This window comes from Schistocerca piceifrons, chromosome X (assembly GCF_021461385.2).
Source record: "Schistocerca piceifrons isolate TAMUIC-IGC-003096 chromosome X, iqSchPice1.1, whole genome shotgun sequence".
Classification (NCBI taxonomy): domain Eukaryota; kingdom Metazoa; phylum Arthropoda; class Insecta; order Orthoptera; family Acrididae; genus Schistocerca; species Schistocerca piceifrons.
In genome coordinates, this window is record NC_060149.1 from 748,357,874 (window position 1) to 748,384,896 (window position 27,023).

At 41.6% G+C, this 27,023-nt stretch overlaps 1 long non-coding RNA gene across 1 annotated transcript in view; it reads left to right on the forward strand.

Annotated features, from left to right (window-relative positions):
* The first annotated feature begins 4,054 nt into the window (after positions 1 to 4,054).
* Positions 4,055 to 27,023, forward strand: part of LOC124721757 — a 436,081-nt gene continuing 413,112 nt past the window's right edge. Inside the window, exon 1 of the long non-coding RNA XR_007006390.1 lies at positions 4,055 to 4,154. This is a non-coding gene — a long non-coding RNA (uncharacterized LOC124721757). The remainder of the gene's footprint in view (positions 4,155 to 27,023) is intronic.

Genomic DNA, 27,023 nt, shown 5'->3' on the forward strand with positions numbered 1-27,023 from the left:
ACTCATTTCTGAAACTATATCTTTTCCTCCAGTCCAGGAGCAGCTAGTGACTTTTTCGGCATACGTGGATTCACAGTTGACAGAAAAATCGTATTCAGATGTTCCTTCGTTATCTTCCCCCTCACACTTGCGCCTAAGAAGGTATTTGGGGGGCAACGTTTTTTCTATTTCCCTTGACACGCGGAGTCCAAACTACCATTTGGTTCTTGAAAGCATTTATACAGTTTGTCTACCAGTCGTCGGTCCATTGATATAGCAACATCGATCATGGAGTTGTGTTGCACTGTTAACTGACTGCAAGAGCGAGACAGCGTTTCTCTCCTCTTTCATGGACAGCGTTCTTTCGGAAGTAAGCTCATAGTTCGACTGACTCTGATCACACTTCTATTACAGAACCCGTTTGGATGTCTTCCGTCGTGATGTGCACATTGATATGGCAACGAATGTTCGACCTCTTTGAAGTCCGTAGCTCGTGGTCGTGCGGTAGCGTTCTCGCTTCCCGCGCCCGGGTTCCCGGGTTCGATTCCCGGCGGGGTCAGGGATTTTCTCTGCCTCGTGATGATTGGGTGTTGTGTGATGTCCTTAGGTTAGTTAGGTTTAAGTAGTTCTAAGCTCTAGGGGACTGATGACCATGGATGTTAAGTCCCATAGTGCTCAGAGCCATTTGAGCCTCTTTGAATTATCTCTTCTTCGTCGTTTTTATCTTTTCGTGCTTGGATCATAATTATACGGCGTGAAGTTATTCTAAACTCCCTTTTCAAATTAATGTTAAATCCCAATTACTTTGTAAAGTTTGTACATGCGAGACTTCTGGCTACGTCCAAAGCCCATTTTTCTAAAGGCCTATAATGAACGACAGAAGCACATTCTCGCATTTCATCAAACATCGCCTTTACATGCTGCTTGATGATATTGAACTGCAGCGTGCGATTTCCTTTGAAAACTGTATTTCTTTTTCTTTTCTTTGCTCCATAGTCTAGTACGGTTTTAATGCTGCTTTTAGCCTTCAGTATAGGGTATCATTCCAGGAGCCTGTCATATGTACTGAAACCTCTGACGTAATGTTTTCGAGTGTGAGGTCATCAAACACCAAGATGACACTTTAGACTCTAAATTTCTATCAGGAGAAGTTTGGACCCCACTTTCACTGCATCCATCGCCTTTTCTCGAACTTGTCGTATCACTACCGCTTGCAGTGGGATGTTTGTCATTATCATCACTTGCGTCGTAATTATCTGTGTGTTAGAACAGTATCTGTTTCCTTCCGGTGATATTATTTTTGCACTGTAATAGACACCAGAAAACACGGGAACTATTCATCTTCTACACCAGTACCATCTTCACGAGCAAGAGTTCGTCGTAACTTCGTTTCAACCATCGCAAAACATTAGCAGGATTGATTACCAATCGCCGACCCATCTGACGCTTCCCTACACAAATAGTTTCACAAAATGGAACTCCACATGCACACTGCACCGTCTCTAATTGTCTCGATTGGCGTAGCAGCAGACAAATGTCGAATGCGGCATGGCATACTCAGCAGCCTGTAACGGACGACGGCAGAGATTTGCAGATAAACGAGTATCATCGGTGCAATAAGGGACCTTTAAATGATCCATCAGCGGGTCGTGGTGTAAGTGTGTTCGTTCGAGCCCAAATATTTTCCTTGTTGATAAAGGAACCGTTTGTCTTTTTGATATGCTAGTACGACATAACGTTTTGTGTGGTGCTGTCCCATTATTTTGTCGCTGTAGTGTAATTACTGTGAATGCGACACCTGTGAAATAGTTCGTCTTGTATTTTGTGAGGATTTGCTGTTTCAAGAGCGAGGTCTCTATAGCGGCCATGTACCTTTATATTGCGAGGCTACTATCTGTTCTGTTGATCTCGATATTTCAAGATGAATGAAACCAGTATGCTACGGTCGCAGGTTCGAATCCTGCCTCGGGCATGGATGTGTGTGATGTCCTTAGGTTAGTTAGGTTTAAGTAGTTCTAAGTTCTAGGGGACTGATGACCACAGATGTTACGTCCCATAGTGCTCAGAGCCAATGAAACCAGTACACAAATCGTTGAAAATTTTCTTTGAAACTTGAGAAGTTGGGTTTTCCGTTTTGAAGTTTTGAAATGACGTCGTGTTGAATAATTTGAGGTATTTGCAAGGAGCTGTTATTTTATGGCTTTGTAATTACCGATCACATGTAAACATAGTGACTGCTTAACCCTCGCACCATAATAATGCCGTAAGTGCATGTGTCCACGATTTCGTGCTCTGGGACGCTATAGTACTTGGTATGAAAGAAGGAAAGTTCGAGTCTTGGCGATATCAATGTTTTGATACCAGATTCCACATTTTAACGTTTCATTTCCGTCTTCATTCACAACAAGTCAAACAATACCCCATTTCACAAGGACACATTACAGCCAACCGAGTAGTACAGTTACACACTACCTATGTTGTTATGACGCACTGTTTCCACTTAACCGAGTGAAACATTTGGTGGCTTTATATTGCCACCACTAAGCTCACGGATCCACACACTGCTACTTCAATTAACAGTAAATTACATTGTGACAAAAGCAAGTATCAGTTGCAGACAAACTGCATGTACGTTCGTTCTGGGAGCATGACATATTGTAATATATTCTAACTGATTTGAGGCGGTCATCCACTATTCTTTCTCATGATCCAACCTCTTCATCTCACCCAGCATTCTCAGTTATTTCTTAGATATATTCCAGTCTCGGTCCTCCTCTACAGTATCTGCCCTATACGACTCGTAATGGAAACATGGAAATGATCCCCTGGTGTCCTATTATCCTCCCTGTTCTTTTAGTCAGTGTTTTCAATATATTTCTTTCGTCGGTGATTCTGTGCAGAACCGCTTCAGTTGCTATTCTTTTAAGTGCATTTGCTTTACCGCTTATTTCTGTATCACCACATCTGAAGCGCTCCGATTCTCTTCTTTTCCGGTTTTCCCACGGTCCACGCTTCACTACCATACAGTGCTGAGCTCCTGACATACATTCTCACAAATGTATTCCTCGAGTTGAGGCCTATATTTGACAGTAGTAAACTTCTTTTAGCGCGGAGTGCACTCTTTGCTTGTGTTAGTCTGTTTCTGATATGCTCCTTGCTGCCTGCGCCATGCGTTCTTTCTTTCCAATGTTATAGAGTTCCTTCACTTCGTCTTGTGCATGGTCCCCAACTTTGATATTACATTTAGCTTCAGTCTCATTTCCAATACTACTTGTTGCTTTAGATTTTCTGTGGTTTACTCTCGATCTATATTCTGTGTTCATTAGACTCTTAATTCCATTCCATAGTTCCTGTAATTTTTTTTTATCGTTGGTAGCCTTTCATTCTCGATTTATTTCCTCTCCGAAACCTTTATTCTATTTTCGTCATTGCTTCTTCGATGTACAGAAAGAATGCATACCTACCTTATTTCCTTTCTAATCCGAGCACTTCTCTCTCGGTCTTCCATTCTTATTGTTCCCATTGCTTACAACCGCTTCCCTGAGAATTTCGAACCTCCTGCACAATTTTAATTCGTCGGGCGCTTTTTCTAATTCGGCAAACTCTACGAGAGTGTCTCGGCTTTTTATAACTATTGCCTCTAGTATCAAATGCAACGTCAGAATTCTCTCTGTGTTGCCTTTACTTTCCATAAAGCCAAACGAATCGTCATCTAACACAACTTCAATTGTGTTTTTCATTTTTCAGGGTATTCTATATTATTTTCAGCAATTAGGATGCATGCAGTGTTAAGCTGATTGTGCGACAGTTTTAGCACTTATCTCCCTTCGCTATCTTCGGGATTGTGGGGATGGTGTTCTGCTGAAAGTGCGATGATACAAAGGCTAGTCATAGAGTCTCTTAGAGTCTAAAAATCGAACTGGAATAATCATTATGTTGCCAATTCTTCTAATGATTTTAGAAATTCCTAAGGAATTTTATCTATCGCTTCTGCCCCGTTTGATCCCAAGTCTTACAACGCTCTGTCAAACTCTGGCTCTAATATTGGATCCCCTTTGTTTCCAGGTCGAGACTCATCTTCGGTCACGTAAGCAGACAGTTTGTTGCACACGTCATTTTGTTTTGGGTCCTCTAGCAGCGTGCTACGGTACTTCGGCGCGAGGATCCCAATGAGTGTCAGTGCTCATATATGTACTGTAAATAAACAAACAATTAATTACATAGCTTTAAGTTCTTGAGGTATAATTAAGACCTTATTACTACCCAGTACTCTTTGCCCCTATTCGCTCTGTCCTCTGCGTTCTGCGTTTAAAAGTGAATTCATTCTCTTTCCTGAACATGTTTGTGTTTCCTTCTTTTCTCGATCATCTGAATCATTTTCTCTGCTACCTAAAGTTTATTCAGTTACCTTCCTTGGTGTTATCCTTGTCTGTCCAACATCTATGACTACCCTTTTCTGAGGTCTGCATTCTTCTTCAACAGGACTGTCCACTGCGGTATTCATGATCGCAGCATTTATAGCCTACTTCCGTATCCCACTTCTTTCCATATTGTTTGGTCCCGACGCTTTTCTTAAAATTCAATCCACTCTTTATCATCATTAAATTGTGATCTGAATGCACAGGGTGACAGTTATTGAACTATATATATAAAAAAAACGTAAATTATCTACAAACTACTGGCCGAGCGGTTCTAGGCGCTTCAGTCTGGAACCGTTTGACCGCTACTGTCGCAGGTTCGAATCCTGCGTCGGACATGGATGTGTGTGATGTCCTTAGGTTAGTTAGGTTTAAGTAGTTCTAAGTTCTAGGGGACTGATGACCTCAGATGTTAAGTCCCACAGTGCTCAGAGCCATTTGAACCATCTACAAACTACGGCGTGCACACACTTTATTCAACATGTAAACGTCACTACAGATATTCGGATTTAGGTTATGATATGTTCGATATGCCTGCCATCATTGGCGATGATGTGGTGCAGATGAACACGAAATTCTGCATGACCCACTGAAGTGTCGCAAAGTCGATGCTGTCGATGACCAACTCAGTGGCTGTTTCAGCTCAGCAATGGTTTTAGAGTTATTGCTGTACATCTTGTCTACAATAAAGCCCCACAAATAGGACTCGCATGTGTTCAGACCTGGAAAATATGGCGGTCAATCGAGGCCCGTGCCAGCGGCCTCTGGGTACCTCAGAGCCAGATTGCAGTCTGCAAAGTGCTACTCCAAACACTCTCCTGCTTCGATGGGGTCGAGCTCCGTATTGCATGAACCGCATCTCATCGAAATCAGGGTCACTTTGGATAATGGGGATGAAATCATATTCCCAAACCTTCAAGTACCGTTCGGTAGTCACCGTCCCATCAAGGAATATTACACCGATTATTCCGTGAGTGGACATTGCGCACCACACAGTCACCCACTGAGGGTGTAGAGACTTCTCGATCGCATAATGCGGATTCTCAATCCCTCAAATGCGACAATTTTGCGTACTGACGAACCCATCCAAATGACAGTGGACTTCGTCGCTAAACCAAACCATATGCACATACTAATTTCAATCATGCCCCGCGGCCAACCATGCAGTTTGAAGTCCTCACTCTAACCGTTCAGGAGTTATGACGATTATATTTCATATAGTTCAATAATTGTCACCCTGTACATCTGCTTCTGAGTTCAACTTAACACTCCAGTTTCTAAGTTCAAAGTCTCTAGCCCCCCCCCCCCCCCCGCCCCCTTCTCCCCATCCCCATGAACCATTTGATATCTTCCTTCGTCGCCAAGACTTTTTCTACGTATACCGCCTCCTCTTGTGAGTGTTGTACAGCGCATTTGCTAATATTTGCGACAACTTTTTAGAGTTCTAGGAGTCGTTTTCCTCTATCATTCCTAATACCGAGCCCGTATTCTCTAGTAATTCTGTTTTACCCTCCTTCCAATACTATATCGTTCCAGGCTCCCCGGTTTTCGCCTTCCTTTACATACTTAATCGTCCGTTCAGTGGCATGACGGTGGCTAAAAGTAAAAAGGGCAACAGGAACTGTCCAGAAAAAAAGAACTACCATCTGTGGAAGCTTCAGTGACATGAAATAAGTGTGTAAATGATGTGAAACTCAGAGCCTATTCAAGAATCGAATTTCCTTGTACAAAAAATTTCAAATATCTGTTCGCTTTACAACAAATGAGTTAATTTGTAAAATATTTCACTTTCAGCATGTAAGCGAGAAAAAGTTTAGAAAAGATTCGAAATTATTATTATTTTCAGCCATAATGGCTATGTTTGTGAACCGTGACTGTGTGGGATAATTATTTATTTCATGTTCCTGCTACCAGTCACTTTTTATTTTATGCTTAATCTAACATAATGCAACGCGTTTCGAACATGTTCTGTTCATATTCAAGCGTTTATACATACATACATAGAGAAATGTTACTTAAAAATAAACAGTCTTAAACTAGATTAATCTAGAACACTTTGTCCATTGATTTTACTGTAGCTGCGTGTGTGGCATTCGGGGCGGAAGGAGGGGGCCAGTGTATATCTAGAAATCGAAATCAGTGATGTCTTCTGCTGGTTCTCTTATTTGTTGTTGACTATGTATATCACAGCAATTTCATCTTCTTGCTGCTTCACTTGCATCACTGGTGTAATGGCGGAACTGTTGATTGACATTACACTATTGCACATTATATTTTGTCACTGATTGCCACTGCACAAATTGCTTCGATGTTACGCTATCTCGTGTTGTGTTTATAACATCGAAGCAATTTGTACAGTGGCAATCAGTGACAAAATATAATGTGCAAAAGTGTAATGTCAATCAACAGCTCCGCCATTACACCAGTGATGCAAGTGAAGCAGCAAGAAGATGAAATTGCTGTGATATACATAGTCAACAACAAATAAGAAAACCAGCAGATGACATCACTGATTTCGATTTCTAGATATACACTGCCCCCCTCCTTCCTCCCCAAATGCCACACCAGCAGCTACAGTAAAGACAATGGACAAAGTGTTCTAGATTAATCTAGTTTAGGACTGTTTATTTTTAAGTAACATTTCTCTATGTATATATGTACAAACGCTTGAAGATGAACAGAACATGTTCGAAACGCGTTGCATTACGTTAGATTAAGCATGAAATAAAAAGTGACTGGTAGCAGGAACTTGAAATAAATAATTTGAAATATGTTTAACGTTTCTTGGAAGTCGTTGAGTGCTCCTATTATCAAATAAAGGATTTATATAGTGTGGGTAATTTACGCCCCGTATTAAGCAAAAGTTTCACCGAGCAACACAAATGGTCACTTTTCGAAAGTCTACAGTTGTCTCCCATCGCAACGCAGAAGTTTGTTGGCTCAAAGGCGCCTACAGCCTTCCTCTGTAATAGTGCAAAAACATTGCACTTCGCAACGTCACCTATGTGCTCGGCGACGCTCCAAACAGCAAGGTGCCGACACATACGAAAAAAAGGCTACAGCTCAGAAGTTCATGTGGGATGTAAGGTGGGTTAATGACCTCGCATTGGTACCAAGCTTCACCACAATTCTGTCCAACGCCAACGTGGATGTGTTAAACGATGGGCCAGTCGTCACTCTACTTAGCCGCATTTCACCCCTTGTCTTGACGCTTCTGCAAAAGAGGTTATAACAGCGATGCCCAGCATTGAAATCGCTCGCTTTTCTTACAGGTGGCCGAGGAAATCGACACGAAAAGGCCTCAGGGTGTGGCATATAGGGCGTCGATGAAACCACCCCTTCCCTTGAGGCTCGCTGATTCCCACACAGTTCGCGGTCGAATACGACAGATCACAATGCGATGAGCAACAGGACGACGCTATTGACAATCTTTGATACTGCTGACACCGTCCTGAGGAATCAACCATTCACTAAGGGCATTGTGATCCTACTATCCCATTAAACGTGATCGCACCCCTTTGGTCTATTGCACGACCGCAATTTTTGCTCTAGTGTGCAGGGTCAAACACTGCGGACTGTTCAAAACCATCTGACGAAATTTGAAAGTGATCCCAAGCAGCAAAGGGTGGTTACGTGTTTTCAGCCCTCCTGTTTCGCGTCCTGTTGTGGCGTGATCACGGGGGATTTCTAGCCGTTGACGTCACACACCCTTTCGACACCATCTAGATTCCTCACGCGACCATCAGGTGCTAGTTCAGCGACGCAGCATCACTCAGTTGAGGTGGTAGCCCAAAGCACAGGCGCGTATGAAACAGTGAATGGCTGCCTCTGTCAGGGACATTTTTAAAGTGCCCAACAAACGTGCGCAGGTGGCAGGGATGGTTTTGCCAAACTGGGAGATCTTAGAGGGATCCGTCACCGTTTCATTCAGTCATGTGTCAATATCGCTCCCTCTGTGACCACGCCAGCGGAGGGTGCGAAACAGGAGGGCTGAAAAATCATAATCACCTTTTGTTGCTTCGGATCACGTGGAGCGTAAGGTTTCTACTACAATGAATGTGCTCAATATGCGGGCGAAAGAGAAGTGGACGTGTCATAATCCCGTCAGTGGACCATGAAGCGTGACGCCAGGCCGAAATGAAAAGCAACACAGGTGCTTGTAAGGGATGGAACATGGATTTCATATCCTTTGCTGACGCAACACTTGATACTGCTTTAGGGATGTAATTGACTGTGAAGCTTGCTGCTATCTGCTGTACAGCAGGTGATATGCATCTACTTCTCTGCGCATACTTCCTATGATGACAAACCAAAGACCTGTCTGTATACAGTTGACTTACTGATAGAGACAGTGGTGTGACAGTGCTTTCACTAAGCCTCATGCCAACTGATCTGTGATGATGGCTGACTAAGTGTAAGATGATATCCTTAAGAGTGATTTATAATTATTCATAACTAGTTCTTTCACCAAGGCATTTGCCCATGCTTGTGTCTGACATTTATATGAACACACCTCTTCCTACTCCCCTTCTTTGTGTCCACCTCTTCCTCCCTCTGGCTGTCCACTTCATCCTTTCACCTCCATCTGTCTGTTTCCTCCTCTCCATTCTCTCTGTCTCTTCATCTTCTCCTCACTGTCTCTTTCTCCATTTCCTCCACCTCCTCTCTCTGAACATATCTTCCTCCCCACTCCTCCTGACCATATCCTCATCACCCTCTCTCTTTCCATCTCCAGGTCCCCCTCTTTCTTCCCCATCTGAAAATCACCCCTCTACACCTTCCACCTGCCTCATGCACCTCCCCCTCTCGCTGTCTATTTCCTCCTCTTCTTCCTTCTGTACATCCCCTCCTCTATCCATCTCAAGCTGTCCTCAGCCTCGCTCATCAGTATGTGTAGCTCCTGCAACACAGTTCAATAAAGCAGGCCAACACGTTTGTCATGCAGGGTGAGCTACTCATCAGGGGCTTGAAAATACTTTATTTACCCCTGACATATAGGCTACCATGCAAAGGAAGTCGATAAAACAGCCCAATACTTCTCCTACACGACATGCCTCTCATGCAGGGCAGCCTGTTTATTGGGGCTCTGATAACAGTTTCTTGTCCCTTACATGTAGGCTGCCATGCAAAACAGATTGATTTAGCAGGCCAACACTGGTCTCATACAACATGTGTTGTACTGGGCATCCTATATGCCAGGGGCTGGAAAAGACAAATTTTTTCTGATGTATCTGCTATGGGAGCTAGGAGGTTATAAACCCCACAGTGCTGATACTTGTAAGGCCTGCTGTTTCAGTGACATATTTCATTGAAATCGATCCAGGGGTTTGGGAGGAGATGCCAGACATACACACAGATACTCTGCTTTATATAACAGATAGATTAATTGCTGGCCTGTGGCGTCATTGAGTGCCATAGGTGATTTCATCTATTAGGGGTTCTGGATATAGTTATCAATGGCATCTGGGGCAGGAAAATTGTAGAACCCCAAAGCAATAGCCTCTATCATTCTGTATTTCAACAGAAGATGTTCTTCCATGTACAGAAAGGGATATCTAAGACAGGCAATACCTGTGATTTACCTAACATGCCTCCCATTAACCATTTTTGTGAATTTGTTGAATGGCAATTAGCTCATGAGGACTGTGAGATTGGATTTGGATAGAAGCTATTACAGTTCCTTAGACACACATTCAATGTCAACTTGATGTGATTCCGCATTGTGGAGAAAATTTTATCCTGTAAATGCCAACTGCTTCTGGGCGAGTAATATAATTTACTTGCAACATACATTCAGACAGATTTTCATATCACTAAAGGCTAGGTGTAGAATGTATTTAATTCTTGAAAGTTACTTTATGCTGTTGTGCTTTTCATAAAAAGTCATGTTTACAACTAAGGGAAAGTTTTGTGTTGTATAAACGAATATCCAGAGACGAATTTTCTTTCGATTAGAAAGGAATACTACATGCACAATAATGAGTAAATTTCAGCAAATAACTGTTACAATTATCGATAAGAGGGATTTTTTTTAATACATCCACATTCATGCTGATGATGTTGTTGAGGTTTGCTGCAATGTGTGTGCAGTTCATCTGCATGTTTCATCGCTCAGGGAATGGGTGTTATGTTGTCCTAATCATCATCATTTCATCCCCATCGACGCGCAAGTCGCCGAAGTGGCGTCAAATCATAAGACTTGCACCAGGCGAGCGGTCTACCCGACGGGAGGCCCTCGTCACACGACATTTTTTTTATCAGTATGCTGAGGGGAGGGAGGATAAGAAATAAAGGAATTGATCATTTTTGTGAAAATCTTAGTAACTGAAAATAATAGATGTTATTTGTTTGTCTGAATACGATATAAACACAGGAATGGAAGATCTTAATGTAAGTGGTTATAAATTGCCGGCCTGTTCTTGTGGCCACAATGTGGATAAAGGAGCAGTTGTTGCATTCATAAAAAGCAAATGTAAATACAGTAATACAGAACTAAGTAATTTGTATATGGATTGGGTTATAGATGCATGAGTTTGTGAATTAATACTGGGACATGTGATTCTTGAGATTGCCAAAATATACAGGATACCCATTGGGTAACAGTGAAATTTTCATGCACTATTTTGATAGTTTGTTGTTCTGCTTGTCAGGCCGAAAGACAGGGTTATTAATTTGTGTTGATTTTAACTTACATTTTACAGGAAAGGTAACGTACAGAATGCTGTTAGCCACTTAAATCAGTTTCACACGTCCATATCCGAGCTGCTCAAGATGGTAGGGCCGTTATAGATAATTTATTCATGCAACAAGTGGTAAATAGATTGCCAGATCACGATGGACAGTCAGTTGTATAACATAACTTATCTCTGTGCGCAGTTCAAACACACTCAAAGAAAACATTGAGACAGATTAATGCCAAAACAACTGAAAAATTTAAAGAAAGCTTAAAATATGTTGATTGGGTTGAAGTTTAGAACAGCTCAATGCCAGATGCAGATTCAACGCAATTCACAATGAGTTTGTATCCATTTTTGAAAGTAATTTTGTTAAAAAGATAATTAACTGCAGTACAACGTAAAAAAGCCATTTACAAAATAGCCAGAACAAGTAATGATCCAGAAATACTTTCACATTATGAACAGCACTGCAACATACTAAGAAAAATTGCAAAAAGTTTTAAGAGTATGCACCTCTTGTCTGAAACTGAGAGATCAACCAATAAAATCAAATCAGGGAAAGAAGTCATAGAAGGCAAAGTTATATTTCTGTTACAAAGAATGAGAGAATTCTGATAGACAGCTCATGTGTAGTAGACATGTTTAAGAATTATTTTTAAAAAATTGATGAGAACGATTCAGAAGAGAAAGCAAAACAAGGCATTGAAACAGCGATACAAAGGATATTCAGTGAAATAAATATTAAACTCAAATTCCCATCTGAGATATTGTAGGCCACCATGATTCTAAAAAGTAACAGTTCGTGTGGGGCGGACAATAACGCTTAAAAGCCACTAACAAGTTCTGGACCTATAACATATAATATTATTAATCACTTGTGTGCTGCATCATTAAGTCAGCGTGTTTACTCAGTCGTTTAAAATATGCCAATGTTAGGCCTCTCTATGAGGAGGATGACGCCTCACATGTTGATAAAAACCGTCCAATGTTACTCCTTACATCATTTTCCAAACTTTTGAGAAGACAATATATTCTAATGTTGTCATGAGAAGACAATATATTCTAATGTTGTCACCAAACTGTGCAGTTATGAAATACTTAGTAACTCACATTTGAGTTTTTCTGTGACTTATCGAACGCATTTGACTGTATCAGTCATAATAGGTTTTCGTGGAATACATATTTCAGCGCATGTCCATTTAAGAAACAAAATGGAGGAAGCTTCTCTATGCTGTTCGAGTAATACAAGGAGAGAGGCCACATCATCTGCATGGGGAAAAACTACAGTGGGATGCCCACAGGGTTCGATGATTGGACCACTACTCTCCTTGCTTTACGTTAATGATCCACTATTTTATTTAAAACAGGGGGTATAATTAGCCCTGTTTGTAGGTGATACAAGTGTTTTCGTGAAACTAAGCAAAGAAGCATCAACAGCGAAATTATTAAATAATGTTTTTGTCAAAGTTACTGACTGGTTTTGCACCATATGTGCTAGCTTTAAACTTTGGAAAAACACAGTTCATCCAATTTTGCACTATCAAAAATATCCCATCTATTAACCTAGTTAATCAACAAGACCTGATAAACAGGGTAGAGAGTTCTAAGTTATGAGGTACGCATAGTGATGAAAACTTGAACAGGAAACGCCATGGTAAAATGTTTAGGTCTGGCTATTTTTTGCTATAAGAATAACTGCTAGTATTGGGTACACAAAAGTCAGTAAGTTAACATATTTTGCCTATTTAATTCACTGATCTCGTATGGGATAATGCTGTCGAACACATGAATTCTTGAGTAGAAATAAATAGCGATTTACACAGAAAAAATCTGTAAATACTATATAATTTTTATTTTAACTTGTGGTCTCTATTAATTCAGTGGACGCGTTCCACATCGTAACGTTCATCGTGAATATGATCTATGAAAATGTAACTAATTAACTAACATGTTATTGCAAATGTGTTTTATGAGAAATGAATACATCGCTAAACAGGACTGTGGCCTTTTGCACGAGAGTGAGTAGACTGGCGCTGTGAATGCGTTGCAGGCAGACTTGTAACTTCCTAGATAAATTAGTACTAACTCAGGCGAAAGGTGGAATCGATTTAGGCGCTCCTGAAGGATACCAAGGTCGGCAGCAGTCGCTATTTTACCTCCTCTCGAACAGGAACTCGGCCTTCTGAGCAAACGTGATTTCTGCACCATGCATGCCTGGCGTGCTGACGCAAAGCAGTGCTTCTAGTTTATTGCTCACTACAGGCTTCGATAGAAGACTGTTGTTAGTTTATGCCGTTCAACACGTCAGTTGATACAGTACGTGGAACAAACTCAAGTTGCTTTAGTTAAGTGAGACTATTTGCTCAGAGTGATGCCGGAAAACGTCAATGCATACGTAAATACATGAAGCTTTCTTTGCAGGAGATCGGTCGAGCGCTGAAATCTTGAGTATTTACTTTTACTAGAATGCTAGTAAAACAAGTGTGCTAAATATAGCTCTGTAATGAGCTTCTTTTGATACATTGCAGTGGAAACATTAGCTGGAAGAGAAATGGCTTATCTCGCAACTTTGCAATTCTTCAGAAGCAGAAACGGTGGATGCAGATGTTGTCATTGTTATTTTATATGTAACATAAGAGCATTCGTTCTCTTCAGATACTGAATGCAGTACGTATTACAGGCTCCTTTGTGTTTCACACCGTCCTATTTATTGTAGCAATTTTTGCAGCACTAGCGTCACGTAAACAAGTTGCAACGCAGTTACGAGGCATTGTAAACACCTTCAGCAGTTTATTACCATCTAGAAAAGCAATTCCAAGTACTGCATTGATTTACTGTGACAGGATTGCTTGCTTATGTTGTTATCAATTGTTTCAGATGGCGACTTGGCGTTTTGTTTGAAAAATGTTGTAACACACACAAACGTTAGCGCTTGATGAAACCAGCAGTTCATTTTCGAAAAGTGTCTAATTGAGTAAGTTAACAATAAAGAAAAAGATTAGGTGCAGTTTTCTGTAAGACGATAGTTGCAACATGTTCGACAAACCGAAACCAGTAAAAAGTGTAATAAAGACGGTTAGCAGTCTGAAAAGTATACAGTGTTCTATGAACAATACAAAATGTTTCAAGAAATAACACCACAGACACATTCAATTGTAACTCCGGTAATCCGTAGGAGTATTAGGTATAAAATGAATGACACAAAAGAACCAGGAGAATACTTATTAACTCATATACACTGAAGAGCCACAGAAACTGGTACACCTGTCTAATAACGCGTAGGGCCCCCTCGAGCATGCAGAAGTGCCGCAACACGACACGGCATGGACTCGACTAATGTCTGAAGTAGTGCTGAAGGAAATTGACACCATGGACCATGCAGGGCTGTCCATAGATCCGTAAGAGTACGAGAGGGTGGAGATCTCTTCTGAACAGCGCGTTCCAATGCATACCAGATATGCTCAATAATGTTCACATCTGGGGAGTTTGGTGGCCAGCGGAAGTGTTTAAACCCAGAAGAGTGTTCCTGGAGCCACTCTGTAGCAATTCTGGACGTGTGGGATGTCGCATTGTCCTGTCTGAATTGCCCAAGTCCGTCGGAATGCGCAATGGACATGAATGGATGCAAGTGAACAGACAGGATGCTTACGTACATGTCATCTGTTAGACTCGAATCTAGACGTAATAGGAGTCCCATATCACTCCAACTGCACACGCCTCTCACCTTTACTGAGCCTCCATCAGCTTGAACAGACCCCCTGCTGACATGCAGGGCCCATGGGTTCATGAGGTTGTTTCCATATCCGTACACGTCCATCCACTCGATACATTTAAAACGAGACTCGTCCGACCAGGCTACATGTTTCCAGTCATCAACAATCCAATGACAGTGTTGACGGGCCCAGGGAAGGCGTAAAACTTTATGTCGTGCAATAATCAAAGGTACACGAGTGGGCCTTCGGCTCCGAAAGCACATATCGATGATATTTAGTTGAATGGTTCACACTCTGACTGTTGTTGATGGCCCAGCATTGTAATCTGCAGCAATTAGCGGAAGTGTTAAATTTATGTCACGTTGAACTATTCTCTCTAGTCGTTGTTGGTCCCGTTCTTGCAGGATCTTTTACGGGCTGCAGCGATGTGAGACATTTGATGTTTTACCGGATTCCTGATATTCACTTTACTCTTGTGAAATGGTCGTACGAGAAATCACTACCTCGGAGGTGCTGTGTCCCATCGCTCGCTCGTGCGCCGACTATAACACCACGTTCAAACATACTTAAATCTTGATAACCTGCCATTGTACCATCAGTAACCGATCTAACACTACGCCAGACACTTATACAGGCGTTGCCAACCGCAGCGCCGTATTCTGCCTGTTTACGTATCTCCTAATTTGAATACGCATGCCGCCCGGGCTGGCCGAGCGGTTCTAGGCGCTACAGTCTGGAACTGCGCGACCGCTACGGTAGCAGGTTCGAATCCTGCCTCGGGCATGGATGTGTGTGATGTCATTGGGTTAGTTAGGTTTAAGTAGTTCTAAGTTCTAGGGGACTGAAAACCTCAGATGTTAAGTCCCATAGTGCTCAGAGCCATTTGAACCATTTTTTGAATACGCATGCTTGTACCAGCTTCTTTGGCGTTTCAGTGTGTTTGTTAATTAAAGGATCGAATAATTTCCAACAGTCCTAATAATTTTTTTTAATACACAATCGTTTGTGTTTGTATTCTAATTGTTAATTATGAGTCATGTTTCCGAGAAATATAATTCTTGTTAAATTCTATACTTGCCGCAGGGCACCAAAAATTTGGAAATTTATGGTAAGGTCTTATGGGATCAAACCGCTGAAGTGATCGGTCCATAAGCTGACACACTACTTAACCTAACTTAAACTAACTTACGTTAAGGACAACGCACACACCCATGCCCGAGGGAGGACTCGAACCTCCGAGGGGGGGAAGCCGCGAGGGCATCTAAACCCTAAAAAGTTGTAAAACGCTAGGATATCGCCGACGTCTTGCCGTTATCAGTCTGTGTGTTCGGAGCTAGTATCGAATCAATTTGTAATAAATCGAGTAATTAACTATGCCTAATTTCTGTTTTTAATTTCAATGTGAATTCACCTGCAATTTTCAAATTTAGTGTTAGTAGTTGGTGTGGTTATTCATACATCGCTGCTTTCTTGATGAGAGTAGAAATGTTTATAGTGTGAGTGAACTGTTTGTGTACTGTGTTAATTTTCATTCATCAGCCCTTCCCCCTATCACTGCCCCACTCCGCTCCCTATTCTCCCCACCTTCTTCTCCTTGTCCACACACACACACACACACACACACACACACACACACACGGGAGAGAGAGAAAGAGAGGAGGAGGAGGAGGAGGAGGAAATTAGTGTTTAACGTCCCGTCGACAACGAGGTCATTAGAGACGGAGCGCAAGCTCGGGTGAGGGAAGGATGGGGAAGGAAATCGGCCGTGCCCTTTCAAAGGAACCATCCCGGCATTTGCCTGAAGCGATTTAGGGAAATCACGGAAAACCTAAATCAGGATGGCCGGAGACGGGATTGAACCGTCGTCCTCCCGAATGCGAGTCCAGTGTGCTAACCACTGCGCCAAGAGAGAAAGAGAGAGAGAGAGGAGAGAGAGAGAGAGTTCTGTGGATCTCTATTACCAGCAAATATGACGGCGGCAGCTGATTCATATTTACATTTAATTTGTATGTCTCTCACCACATCGTTGTGCTGAAATAACATACTCAGTGTTGTTCAGTATTGTGACTGCGTTCAACAGTACTGGATTAGCAGGAAGTCACGTACGTAACAACTGTAAGATTGCCGGGAAAATGAGTTCAATTAACTGATGGTTGATATAGTCATAATCCACATTTACATAGTAATTATGATGACATTGCATTAGCAGTTATCTGAATTATGAAGGAATTTAGTTTCATCAATAAATTGTGTTAATAGAATTAATCGGTAACTGTTATTTGAAAAGTAGTCCCATACCAGTGTTAAACTCGAAGTTTGGTTCAACATTCACTAGGCGTGGTTCACGTGTAGCTGACACGTTCTTGCTTTCATCCTATTTGAAAACTTCTTCGCCGTGCCATTTATAGGGAAAACTACTGTGCAACGTCGAATACGGACCACGATGCAGACATAAGTATTGCCAAAGTTAAAAGCTGTGGTAAGTCCGGAAGTAATTCTACATCTAAATGGGGCTTCGATTCTTCTATTCTCTGGAGTTTTAGTCAGACAGTTAGCTGTTGAACCACCAAACTACACGATTTTACCCACTGAAAAAAGCTTAAATTATATTACTCATAGTACTTCTCTCTCAAATGTTTTTTCGTATTATTACTATACTCAAGAGATTCAACTGACTGCAAATTAGCACCTACTGAGATTGATCCACGTCTGTATACAATGCGTCTAGAACGTTCTTTTCCAACAGTTAAGTATTAATGGAGAAGAGGAAGGATGTATCTTTTACATAAAAATAGCTATTAACGTACCAATTTTCTGCTAGAGGTGCTTGAAAGATCTGTAGCCAACCAAACTGTGGACCAGTATCCATTATTGTTATTACTGGCTGACATACATCTTTATGTTATGTTACTGTCAGCTGTATTTCTGCCTGCTTCGTAATCGAAATTATTTGAAATGTTCCACCGGCAGTTAGACTGTTTACGGTTTTAACTCGATTAGGCTACTCTGCACACTTCAAAGTTAGTGTTGGGGAACTATCTGAACAATATTTTCTACAATCGTTGGATGAGAGAGGATGACCTCTTCCTTTTATAATAATGATCTACCGATGGTTTCCCTTTTTGAGGATATTGAGAACCCGGTGGTCGAGACGCCGGTGGATATCCCAGAATCTGCCTAACTGCCGCAATGATTATTTTTAAGGCGTCTGGCTGTTTTAAGCGTGTCGGAATATCATTAGTACTCAGTTGTAATTTGCGGTTTTGTATGTAGGGAAGGTAGTTCAAAAACAGTATACTGTAAACTATAGGGTAGTTTGAGCACCACGTGAGTGATGCGCGTCCTGATAAGTATCATGTATCATGCTCAGCGAAATTTGGATCCAGAAATGGTCCACTATTTCCCCTGTTTGAACTCTGCAACTTAACAGGATGGTAGAGAATCTGAGTGCCCCTTCATGGTGCACTGAAGAACAGGAATCGAGATACTCGAAAAAGAACTGTAACGACAAAGTTTTTCTAATCAGAAGTGATAATAATTTATTTTACTTTCTGGCGGACGTAATCAAAAATTTTTATTTGATGACAAAATTTTTAGAAAATACAATGAAAAACATAAAAACCACATTAAAAAAACGAAATTTAAAAATCTTATCTGTTCTGCTTAACAGAGCATACTTTAAAACAAATTATTAAACAGAATACGATCCCTGCCTATGTCTGAGCATGTAATGCACATAAGATGCGTTGTCATAATTATTAAAACGATGTATTTACGAACGCTATACGGAAAGTAAAGTCCGATCTAGCACAAAATGGAAATAGAGGCGAAAATCCGATAAAGCTTTTTCACATTTGTGTTGGGCAGTGTCTGTAGTATGCCGGTCGATCACGTCACATCGTTTTCAGTTGTGAACGCACAGTGTGCACGTTAAGTCTCCCACCAAGTATGAGGGCCTGATGAGAGATTTTGCATGATGCCTTGCAGCCCACATAACTCTCATGCGCTTCCTTCTTCATGAGAATAATTGAGGCTTTCAGATCAAAAAGGGAATTTTTCATCAGTTTTTGGGTATGAGTTATTACTGTAGTTGTAAAATGGGACTTGTTCAATTATTTTTTTCCCTGTCCAAACCAGTGTTAAAATTTCATTATGTGCAGAAAACGGACTTGTCAAAGAGACAAGTCCCTACATCGCTTAAAAGAAGTTGAGGCGCGATGGCAGCACTGCAGCTTGATACAGTACACGAAGTATTTGAGTAAACTATTCAGTCAAAATGCGTCTCTTTTTTCCCCCAGTAGCAGTGGAATGGTGAAATATGAATTTCCTCTTGTTACGACTGGTATAGTTCCTCATTTTCATAACGTACCGAGAGCATACATGGACATCAGTCCTCTGAAACCTGAGAAACTACAGGATGTTTCAAGCATGATTGAAGCTGTCCCTTTGCATTTTTGTGAGTATTTTGATAAGAATGTGCCATTAACAAAGACAATGAATCTGAAAGTGAAGTTTGAGACAGTGGACAAGACTGACAAGCTTATGAACATACGTGTGTGTCAAAATAAACGTGGTTGTTTAATAAGTAAAAAATATGGAGTTAACGCCTCCATGTTACAAGGCAAGGCACTAAAAAGGATATTGTCTTCCTTTATATCGTCTATTTTCATATGTATTGTTTAGTTATGAATGTTTATACAAATAATAGGAATGTGTATGAACGTGCTGAAATGACTAAAAAGAATATTTCGCTTGAAAATAAAAAAAATTTGTTGCACGGTATTTATGATAAAATGAGTGTTGTTTAAATCGAAAAGGGAATATGTAAGTCATTTTCCGTTACCATTTTCTGTTATTTGTCTTTATTCTATGATTACAGATTTTGGTATAAGAGTCTTCCTGATGAGCTTATGGGACTAACTATAAGATTTGGGAATAATACTACTCAAGATTATACAGTTTTTTCAATACACCCGAAACTTATTGTCAAGTGACATGTTCCTCTTTTGATCTCAACACCTCGATTGTTGGCCGCTCTCTGCAGGGGCAATGGAGATGCTCCTGCAGAGTTTTCGATGGGAAGTGTTTGACCACACACAATACAGTCCGTAATTGGCTTTCTCTGAGTTTCATCTCTGCTTACATGAACCACTGGCTATGAAGAAAATCGTTCTGGCGCAGATAACGAGCTCTAGGTCAGCACAGAAAAGAGGCGGAAAGCACAGGCGGCTGTCTTTTATGACGAGGGTATTGGAAAGTTGGTACAACGTTACGACAAATGTATAAATCGGAGCGGCGGCTATGTACAGAAGTAGCTGAAAGGTGTAGCTAACTGTTGCAAATAAAACATTTTTGATTTCACTGTGGTTTCTGTTCCGCGACCGATAGGATCATACTTCCTGAATAGCCTTCGTAGATGATATCAGATCTCCTCCCTCTTCCAGCGGTACATGGACTGCCCTTTATACGTGGCTTAAAATATGTCATTGTCAGTATTGCCATGTGGAAGATACAAGAGTGTCATAAAATTATGTACATATTAGAAGGATAAGAATTAGAAAATGACTTACGTAATAACAAAAAAGCCATCTTTTAAGGTTTTCCAGTTGCGAAGTAGAAAGAAGGAAAAGCATGTTTAAAAGTTAAAACAACTAGAACTAGTGCAATATGCATATATAAGAGAGCATATCGTAGAAAACGACTATTGGTAGCGCCTTTCTTCCAGCAGCAAGGTGATAATGTTGCTTGTCACTTGCATGGCGACATCGACGCCGTTCGGGCAGGGCGTCAAAGTACCTCACAGTACGGGTATACGAAACGTTTCTTGTGGAGTAGGAATCGCGTGGTGCAGGTAGACCGTGACTTTGTGATCAGGTAGTTTCCCAGAATACTGGGTGCAAATTTCATAGATTTTTGTGCGGGCGCATGTTTCACTAGGCTCAGTTTTCGTATATGCGAAAGCAGCAGTTGCGTGGGTAATCCTAAGGCGGTCATTATGAGACTTATCGTTGAGACGCTGCTACGGCTGTGTGCGTTCGACCGTACTTTGACGAGTTTTACGACCTATTCTACATGCTGTACTTCCAAGAAATTCTTCTACGAAGACGTGGCTATAAGCAACTATTTCCTCGGACACTGTTTGTCTCTCAGGTTAAACGGCTCTAAGGATTGATCGTGAGGACGGTGTAATTCATATTTTAAGTTGTGAGTTAAAAATGAAGATACTGAGTTCTTAGGATGCTAAAGACGAAAGAGTAAACGAGTTCTCGTATCTTGTAATAAATGCCTAGAATTAGAAAAATTTAGTCGGAACCATCATTAAATCAACCAAATTTGAAAAGTATCATTCTAATAATAGAGCTTGTCCTTACTCGTGTCGCAATAAATGCGTGTTATCACTCTGGCATACATGAATGATGTCGTGCAAATAAACTCTAACTTTGCAGATAAATTAAAAAGATGATTTCGCTCTATATGAGCATTACTCCTCTTGATCCAACGCATCACACGGCACGCCGCCACTCTCATTGATATATCTGCAATCTAAAGGACACATAAAGTAATTTTAATCAGTTAGACATCTGCTCCTGGTCTTTCTGTTCACGATGTGGTATTCTTAATATAGTCCATGCAGATCACTAGAAAAAAGTCGCGCTTAATGGAACATAATGCATCAAAAATGATGCCATAGAAAAAGACTGTCCAGATTTGTGCTGATAAGATATAAGTAATTAATGAACATTAGACAACAAAGTTATGGAATTTACTAGAAAAATAACTGCACTTCAGGACAAAATGGTCGTTTGAAAAGTCTCGTAAAAAAGTAAGAAAAATGGTTTTTTTCTTAAACAACTCACCTTGCTTCTAGACATAATCCCTTTGAGGGATATACACTTGCTCCAGCGATCCTCCAGCTTTTTCATCCCATCGGAAATATAGGTTCTGTCAAACACTGCAAAATACGCGCTGATTGCAACTATCACGTCCTCATTTGATGAAAATTTATTCCCAGCAAGCCAAAGTTTCAAGCTACGGAACAGGGAGAATTCACTTGGGGCTAAGTTTGGTGAACAGGGAGGGTGAGGAACAAGTTCGAAGTCCAGTTGACATACTTTCACCATTGTGGTCCCTGATGCGTTGTCTCTGATGGTACATTATCCTGGTGAAAGAGCACTTTTTTCTTGATAACCTTGGTCTTTTTTCAGCCAACGCAAGTTTTAACGATCCAAGAATGAAGCATAACAGGGTCCAGTTATGGTCCTGCCTTTTTCCGAGTAATCTATGAAGATTATTCCTTAGGAATATGGTATTTGGCTTCTTTGGTGCACTTTTTGATGGGGTTTTAACTCTGGTGTGTAATGAGGAACAGCCACAAATCGGCGCAAAATGTCTTTCGAATTGCGATTAAACGTAGCTAGACATGGTGTTGAAATGGTATGCCGGATGCGCATTTGGTCGACTGTGAGCAATCGAGGCACCCTCCTCGCACATAGCTTCTTCATAGCTAATTCTCTGTGCAGGATATTATGCACTCGTTCAGTTAAGATGCCTACAGACTCAGCATGCTCACGAATTTTTATTCGGTGTTCTTACATTACCATTTCACTGATTTTCCATTGTGGTGACGTCAACTGGACGACTGGAGGCGCTTCGTCTTCGGTGCTTGTCCGGCCACCTTCCAATTCATTAATCCAAAAGTAAGTAGTGTTCAATCATGCAGCAGACTCAGTGTGAACTTCATCCAATTTTGTGTTGATTTGTGCCACAGTCCAACCTTTCAAACGAAAAAGTTTAATAACAACACGAAACCCAGTTTTCTCCATTTTCAGTCGCAGTCGACACACTGACCAATTCATACGGCTGTCAACAGTGGACTCTACATTGTTAAAATCCTTTATACAACCCTTGGAATAATCAAGCTTACTTAGCATGAAGGCGCAACAGAAATGTTCCATACTTTCATGGAAATTTACACAGACTTATGAAACCACCCTCGTATTCATCATCCTTCTGGCGAAGCAAAGACAACTTCTGCTCCAAGGAAGCGATATTGTGCATACGGAAGATACAAGCGCAATCCAACACTTGAACTTTATGAAACATGCAGAAAACTACGGAATAAAGGGAAGCAAAACGTGCGTAACGTAAAAATCAGCCATGTCCATTCCGTTGTATACTGCGAGTTGAATGCTTCAGCTCTGTGGATAAACTACGTAGCCTTGCCCTAGAAAAGATAAAATCTGTTGCCGTTTTTCAAGCATCTGCAGGCGAATTAAACGACTACCTCTCTCGACATCAGTCCGCTCTTTGCTTGCGAGAAATTTTCATTCATCACAGTTACAAAATAGCACTTCCGCACTTTTTCTTAAAACTTGCATCCACAAGCACAGTTCTGAAAGGCACCGCGTAAATTTTTTCTCAGGTTGTGGGGTAGTGACCATAGTCGCTATTAAAAACGTAACCGAAATTGTTATTTCGGATCTGATAGACAAATTCAGTTTGCCTCTCATTAGTGGTACATATCCTACTAAGTGCAACCAAAGATTAATTTAACCTACGTGCAGCCAAGAATGATAATCCAAAATAAGCGATAGGTTACAGTCTGTTCAGCATATAACCCACAGTATCAAAAGCTTTGGGAAACGTTGTATGTGATCAGCCACAGACTACCTTGTTACACCGTAGAGCCGAGGAAACTGGTACACCTGCCTAATATCGTGTAGGGCCTCCGCAAGCACGCAGAAGTACCGCAACACGACGTGGTATGGACTCGATTAATGGCTGAAGTAGTGCTGGAGGGAACTGACACCATGAATCCTGCAGGGCTGTCCAGAAATCCGTAGAGTACCAGGGGGTAGAGATCTCTTCTGAACGGCACGTTGCAAGGCATACCAGATATGCTCAATAATGTTCATATCTGGCGAGTTTGGTGGCCAGCGGAAGCGTTTAAACCCAGAAGAGTGTTCCTGGAGCCACTCTGTAGCAGTTCTGGACGTGTGGGATGTCGCATTGTCCTGTTTGAACTGCCCAAGTCCGTCGGAATGTACAATGGACATGAATTGATGCAGGTCAGGATGCTTACGTACAAGTCATCTGTTCGAGTCATATCTAGACGTACCAGGGGTCCCAAATCACTCCAACTGCGCACGCCCCGCACCAGTACAGAGCCTCCACCAGCTTGAACAGACCGCTGCTGACATGCAGGGCCCATGGATTCATGAGGTTTTCTCCATATCTGTACACGTCCATCAACTCGATACAATTTAAGATGGGACTCGTCCCACCAGGCAACATGTTTCCAGTCATCATCAGTCTAATGTCAGTGTTGATGGGCCCAGGCAAGACGTAAAGCTTTGTGTCCTGCAGTCGTCAAGGGTACACGAGTGGGCCTTCGGCTCCGAAAGCCCATATCGATGATATTTCGTTGAATGATTCATACGCTGACAGTTGTTGATGGCCCAGCATTGAAACCTGCAGCAAGTAGAGGAAGTGTTACATTTATATCACGATGAGCAATTCTCTCCAGTGGTTGTTGGTCCCGTTCTTATAGGATCTTTTACCGGCTGCAGCGATGTGGGAGATTTGATGTTTTACCGGATTCCTGATATTCACTTTACACTTGTGAAATGGTCGTACGGGAAATCGCTTCCTCGGAGATGCTGTGTCCCATCGCTTGTGAAATGGTCATACGGGAAATCGCTACCTCGGAGATGCTGTGTCCCATCGCTCGCTCGTGCGCCGACTATAACACTAAGTTCAAACTCACTTAAATCTTGACAACCTGCCATTGTAGCAGCAGTAACCGATCTAACAACTGCTCCAGACACTTGTTGTCTTATATAGGCGTTGCCGACCGCAGTGCCGTATTCTGGCTCTTTAGACATCTCTGTATTTGAATAGGCATGCTTATACCAGTTTCTTTAGCGTTTCGGTGTATAATAATGATGATAATTATTAAAGGGACCTCAGAAAACGCCATTTCACAGCAACTGCATTCATTAATGGGACTACTAATATCAAACAATAGGTATATGCGAAGCAACCATATCGACATTAGTTTATTTCTATACGGTGTCTGATACCATTAATTTTGATATATTGCTTTTGAAACTGAAACAGTTTAATTTCTTTAACACTGTACTCAGGTCGTTCGATAGCTACATGAGAAACAAATATCAACGAGTCCTTCGTCTGTTGGCGAAATCATCATGGGAAAATGTGCTCTCATTGTCCTCCAGGGTTTAGCCCTTGGCCCGCTGCCTGGTCTGTGAATCAATGCCACCACATGTTTGCTATATTCGCCTGAATATGACCTGTATTACGACGTTATCTGGCTGTGCTTATATTCCAGTCTAAGTGTATCGTCACACCTGTATGAGATGTGAATGATGATCTTTGATCAGTATCGAGATGGACACAAAACCTGTGACTCAAACTAAAACACAGGTGATCCTTACGTTACACCGAAAGTTGTTCAATCAACGTTTTAGTGAAACTGCTCCTGTGATTCAACGAAGCTGCCCATCTCCGATATTTTCTGAACTCTTTAAGATCTTACAATTCTGTTCTAATGTTCATTTAGATGAAAACAGAAAACGGTTTAGAAAAAAGTTCAGAAAAAAAGAATGGTTCAAATTGCTCTGAGCACTATGGGACTTAACAGCTGAGGTCATCAGTCCCCTAGATCTTAGAACTACTCAAACCTAACTAACCTAAGGACATCACACACATCCATGCCCGAGGCAGGATTCGAACCTGCGACCGTAGCGGTCGCGCGGTTCCAGACTGAAGCGCCTAGAACCGCTCGGCCACGCCGGCCGGCGAAGAAGTTGGATCACGAGAAAGAATAGTGGAGGACCGCCTCAAATCAGTTAGTATACATTACAATATGTCATGCCCTAGAACGAATGTACATGCAGTTTGTCTGCAACTGATACTCGCTTTTGTTACAGTGTAATTAACTGTTAATTGAAGTAGCAATGTGTGGATCCGTGCGCTTCGTGGTGACAATATAAATCAAATAACGCATAGTATTTTTATGTACCTACGTATATTAATTTGAGAGATGTTGGTATCAATTTCGCTTTTTGGAATGGAACTACATTAATTTCTGCTGCTGGTATAATACACTACCTAGTCAAAAGTATCCGGTTAACTTTTATATGGGATGTGTTCACCCTTCTCCTTTATGTTGCCTTGTGCTCTGGTGGCGACATTTCAGTTAGGTACCTGAATGTCTGTGGAGGAGTGGCAGCCAATCGTCCCTCTACAGCCGAAACTAGAGGAGGTGGTGGTGTTGGACGTTGAGGTTTGCAACGAAATGGACCATTTGACTCAGACTCTGGACAGGTCAATCCAATTCAGGAACGTTATTGACCACAAACCAGTGCCTCATAGATGCTGCTTTACAGCATGGTGCATTGTTGTCGACCATCTGACTCATCCCAGAAATATTCCACTGGGTTCATGTCGGGATTCTGGGCAGGTCAATCCAATTCAGGAATATTATTGACCACAAACCAGTGCCTCATAGATGCTGCTTTGCAGCATGATGCATTGTTATCGGCCATCTGACTCATCCCAGAAATATTCCATTGGGTTCATGTCGGGCCTGTGGGCAGGTCAATCCAATTCAGGTACGTTATTGACCACAAACCAGTGCTTCTTTACAACAGTGTGCATTGTTATCGACCATCTGACTCATCCCAGAAATATTCCATTGGGTTCATGTCGGGACTCTGGACGGGTCAATCCAACTCAGGAACGTTATTGACCACAAACCAGTGCCTCATAGATGCTGCTTTACAACATGGTGCATTGTTATCGACCATCTGACTCATCCCAGAAATATTCCACTGGGTTCATGTCGGGACTCTGGGCAGGTCAATCCAGTTCAGGAACGTTTTGACCACAAATCAGTGCCTCATAGATGCTGCTTTACAGCATGATGCATTGTTATCGGCCATCTGACTCATCCCAGAAATGTTCGATTGGGTTCATGTCGGGACTCTGGGCAGGTCAATCCAATTCAGGAACGTTACTGACCGCGAACCAATGCCTCATAGATGCTGCTTTACAACAGGGTGAACTGTTATTGTAATACAAACAGTCGTCGTCTTCGAACTGTTGCTATACTGTACGCAGTACACAATGCTGTACAACTTCATATCATTCTCCATTCAGCGTTTTCTTAAGCGCAATAAGGCGACCACACCCTAACCACGAAAAACACCCTC